The sequence below is a fragment of the Salvia miltiorrhiza genome, chromosome 2 (assembly GCF_028751815.1).
Source record: "Salvia miltiorrhiza cultivar Shanhuang (shh) chromosome 2, IMPLAD_Smil_shh, whole genome shotgun sequence".
Classification (NCBI taxonomy): Eukaryota; Viridiplantae; Streptophyta; class Magnoliopsida; order Lamiales; family Lamiaceae; genus Salvia; species Salvia miltiorrhiza.
This window is the reverse complement of record NC_080388.1, coordinates 8075738-8081075: the sequence shown is the minus strand read 5'-3', so window position 1 is coordinate 8081075 and position 5338 is coordinate 8075738.

The following is a 5338-nucleotide window of genomic DNA, read 5'->3' as shown; positions in this document are numbered from 1 at the left end:
TTGGTTACATCTCTGGGTGGAGACGGATTCCACTTATATTGTTCACATTCTTGCTTGTTGTTCCAGTAATGTTCCTTGGAAATATATTGCTGCTTGGCGCGAGGTTCTTCGTCTCCTTCATGATTTTCAGTTGCAAGTTTCTCATATCTTCCGCGAGGGTAACAGCGCTGCCGATATTATGGCTAATAACAGCCGGGAGGAAGGATGGTGGCCTTAAGATGATGCTATTAAAGATGCGGTTCGTCGAGATATGTCTACTCATAGTCATCTTCGTATTAAGCATTAGCCTTCTTAATGTTTCAATCCCTTTGGATTGGAATTGGTGGTTTTGGCTGGACCCTTTTTGGTTTGATCAAGCTTGGCACTCGGTCTCTAACAGTTGGTGCGCTTGCCGTGGCTTGAATTCTTCTTCTGTCTGGAATCGTTTCTCTAGACTTTCTTCGAACACGTTATATGCGTTGCTCTTCAGTAGGTGTTCGTTCTGGATGTGGTGGTTTGGGGCGACTGCTCAGTTTTTTATCAGTCCTCGGGTGCGCTCGGGATTGAGGCTGGCTCGTGTTGCCCTGCTGGTTGGCCGCGATGGATGATTCTCTTCATCGGCGGGATCTTTATTCAGACAATGAGCTTAGGTCGGTGATGCGTTGGCTCCGGCTCTTTTCTGAGCATAATGATTCTCTTCTTGGCTGTGTTTCTCTGGTCTTCTTCGCCTCCTGCTTTAGCCTCCTTGAAGTCTCCATTTCTTGGGATTGGAATTTGAGTTCTTTTTTCTGCTGTTCAGCTGAACGCACTTTTGCTGCTGTGTTTTGTCGTTCCAATAGTTGGCGCACCTACAGCGGTTTAAGGAGTGGTCATTTGGCTCTTTCTTCGAGCACTTGGAAGGCGCCGCTCGGGAGTATGCGTCTGCTTTGTGCTCGTGAGGTGTGGTGGTTTGGGGTGACCATTCAGTTTTTTATCAGTCTTCGGGTGCGCTCGGGATTGAGGCTGACTCGGTTTTGCCCTGTTGGTTGCTCCGCGATGGAGGATTTCTCTCTTCATCGGCGGAAGAGTTTTTTTCGGACAACGAGCTTTGGTCGGTGATGCGTTGGATCCGGCTCTTTTCTGAGCATATTTTTCAGTTTTTTATTGACAGTGTTTGTATTCACCTTATTCTCTATGATGACGTCTCCGATCGAGTAGAGGATGGGCTTTTGGGTTGGCTGGACTTTTCTTGGTTTTTTGCTCCCTTCTTGGTTTTTTGCTTGGCTTTGGTTACGTCCTTTTTTTGTTGGTCTTGCTTTGCACTTCTTGGTGCTGATTTTTGTTTTCCTGCTTTTGTTGTCGTTTGTTTTTTCTGCGCTTGTGAGCCGGGATTATTTAGGGGTGATGGTGAGGCCGGAACTTCTGAAATAATCCTAACTCCGCTTACGAACGCTGGGTCTTTTAGACGAGTACTCTTTTTCCTCTTTAAGGTTTCCCTTGTTGGGTTTTACTTAAGGAGGTTTTAATGAGGCTCGGCCCTTAGTCTGCTCTCTTGTGCTCTCAAGGGTTTTTTCTAGGTTTTTCTTTTCTTTTAATAAAATTCCAATTTAATTAATTAATAACTTTTTTGAGGGGGTCTTGGGTACACCCGGGTGTACCGTACAACCGGGTTATATCTTCACTTAAACTTTGACCTGCACCCTGATTTGAACCCATATCTTAACCTAACCCATATAAATAATACTCATTTTGGGTACGGGTCAACTCGGTTGTACGGTACACCCAGGTATACCCAAGATTTTGTGTACTTTTTTTACGACAATAATTAATTACTTGATCAAATAACTTAAAGTCCAAGTTCTCGTGAGTAAAAATAACAATTGTCGTGAAAAAATGTACTAATACTTTTGAAACATTACATTTCTTCATATAAAAAATTACTTTTTCTTACAACAATATATAATTACTCGACCAAATAACTAAAAGTACAAGTTTTTGTCGTGAAAAAATGTAGTAATATTTTTTAACATTACATTATCAATAATTACTTTTCTTAGGACAATAAAAATAACAATTGTCGGTAAAATAAAGGTAATACTTTTAAAACATTACATTTCTTCATATCAATAATTACTTTTTTTATACAACAATAACTACTTGATCGAATTACTAAAGTACAAGCAGTAATCACTATGACCTAATTAGAGTGTGAAATTGTTGGTGGATATGAACAACTATAGGCCTGAACTCCACATCGCGCAGCAAAGCCGTCGAGACAAGTTGAGAATTCAACAAGATATTTATGCCAACAATTTTAAATATTGTACTCAAACCAGTCTGGTATATCTATATGGAGTATATTTTTGTGCTTGGTAAAAGATGAAAGCTTCACGTTACAGTGGATTCATAGTAAATCCCAATCCCAGATTCATAAAAAGTTAAAAATTGTATCAAATCACTGCTCAATTAAGGAGGGTGTATTCAATTCAGATTTTAAAAGATTTCTTTGTATTTTAAAATTCCATAGGTATTCAATTCAGATTTTAAAAAATCCTTAAAAATCTTTGGTATTCAATTATGAATCTTAAATATCCATCTAAATCTTATGATATTGAAAATTTGTATAATATATCATAGACTTTATAGAATTCTTAATACTCTAATATAAATACAAAGCCCCTCTAGAAATCTCACCTCTACGCAAAAGATTTTGATATATTCTGTCTCTCTGTCTCCATCGAACGTGAACAAGAAAGAAATACCAAGTATATCAAAATTTTCAACTATTTTCGTTCCCTTTTCTCTCGATTTTTTTGTTTTTTCCTCTCAAATATTGATTGAAAGACCCGTTTTCTTGATGAATACACATGATCTGAGCAAAAGCAGACACGGTAAAAATATATTGTGAGACTATTAATTTACTTTTCATCGAAAATATATTTCAACTATTTTCGTTCCCTTTTCTCTCGATTTTTTTTCTGTTTTTTTCTCTCAAATATTGATTGAAAGACCCGTTTTCTTGATGAATACACATGATCTGAGCAGAAGCAGACACAGAAAAAATATATTGTGAGACTATTAATTTACTTTATCTCGAAAATAATTATCAAACGATTTGGTTAATAAATGTGTCTTTCACATAATAATTTGTACAGAAAAAAACTTTAAAATTGGGCTTGGTGGGGGCTTAAGACCATGCGTATTCATCAATGAATATGATTTGCATACTCATAACATACAATAAAATTGGGCGTTTCCATAAACTCAAAAGAAAATCTAGAGGCCAAATCCATCCCTTTTCCCACAAAAAGAATCATATGTGCAGTAGTTACATAAACATTTAAATACAATTTACACACTAATGAGGAAAATATGGATAATTAGAATCATTGACTATGCAAGATTCTAATGTATTTTTTTAATTACATTCACATTTTTGGTATACATTGTGTTTGCATTTTTTATTGATGTTTTAGAAAATGTAAATGAATTAGGGAGTTTGGATAACTGATTTTATTTACAAGCATGTTGCATATACAGTTGATTGCGTACCAATTTGTATTTATTATATTATATTTTTTTTCATAGACATTTTTTTTAAACAATCTATAGACTTATAAAGTCTATGGAAACACAGATAAAATAGTCTAACAGAATCTGCAAAACTCTATATAGAATTAAAACAATCTATGAAATTTACAGAATTCATAGATTATAAAAAGTCTGTCAAAATCTTTTAAAATCTGAATTGAATACACCTCTCAAAAGAAGCAGGGGAGAGAGAGAGAGAGAACATCTGTAAGACGAGTATATCAACATAGGCTCCGAACTGGTCAACCAAGATTTCGCAAATCACCAAATTTCCCATTATAACCGTGTAGTTGAAGGCTCTCTGGTCCGTATGTTGAGAAGTCACTATATACATAGATTTGCTTTAAGAATGTGACTTTCCAAAGTTCTTTCTGATCTCTGCGATTAGGGGTGAGCATCGGTTCGGTTCGGTGCAAAACCGAACCAAAAACTTAAAATCGAAAATTGAATCGATCGTTAAAATTTCGAAAATACCATTAAAAATTGTAAAATAATGTAAAATACACAATTTCAAATGTCAAATCCCCACAACATGAACATGATAAATAATTATATTTATAATTGTGAATTAGGGTTTTAGTTTTAGGTTAAAAAATTAGAAAAATAATTATATATTATAAAATAATTATATATAATAAAATATTAATATGTATCTGTTCGGTTCGGTTTAAAACGAACTAAAAATGGAAACCGACACCAAATCGAAAATTTTCGGTTTTACTTTTCAAATCGAACCAATAGAATTGGGACAAACCGCACCAATCCAGTTCGGTTCGGTTCGATTTTTAGTGTCGGGTTCGGTTTCTGCTCACCCTATCTGCGATCATACATCAAAAAATGGAAGTGTGGAGAGAGAAAGAAAGAGAATGGATGAGAAAGACAGGCATTCATGAGAGAGAGAGAGTACTCGTGAAGGAGGCAGTAGAATGAGAGAAAATGAAAATAGGATTTAACCCAGGTCATGACAGTGGAAACCGTGAGAGAGAGAGAGAGAGTCTATTTTTAAAATTTATTGTTAGGGGTTATTTCTGATTTTCGCTCAAAAACTGCCATTTTTTAATTTTTATTTCACAGGCTAAATTTTAATTTCACAATATGAAAGTGGACAATTCTATATATTAACTCTTTTAATTGCATAATTACAATTAATAATTACTCCCGTTAAATTCTATCTACTTTATCACTTTTATTACACACTTAAAACACTAATCTACAACTCCTTAAATCCCGTGCCGAAAAAAAAATGTATCATCTTAATTGGGACGGAGGGAGTATTAGGTAACGCGGAATATTCTATAATAAAGTGTAAGGCTAATTTTCATTATCAAATGGTTTAAATTCATTTAATAACTATAATTTATCATTAGTGATAATTAATGTGAATTAATTAGGTAACGTGAAGTTGAAATACTCTATATTACACTTTATACAACGTTAAAAATTTACGTTTTTATATTCACAATTTATTGAGTATTGATGTTAATTATATTATTTATTTTTAAAACATATTTTGCATTTGTTTATATATTGATTATACTAATATCTAGATTATTTATTAACAATGTCGTTTAATTTCGATGGTCACCGTACATCGCACAAATGGATAACTAGTTCCTTAAGTATGTAGGAGGCACCACAATCCAAGTCCTTCAACATGCTTGTCAAATCTCTTCCAAGAAAGACTTTTAGGAGGTATTTATATATTTGCAAGATTGATATAATTAATATTTTTATTATCAAGAGATTTTTCCAATCTCATCCTTTCAGTGGGATGAGAAAAAAACACCGC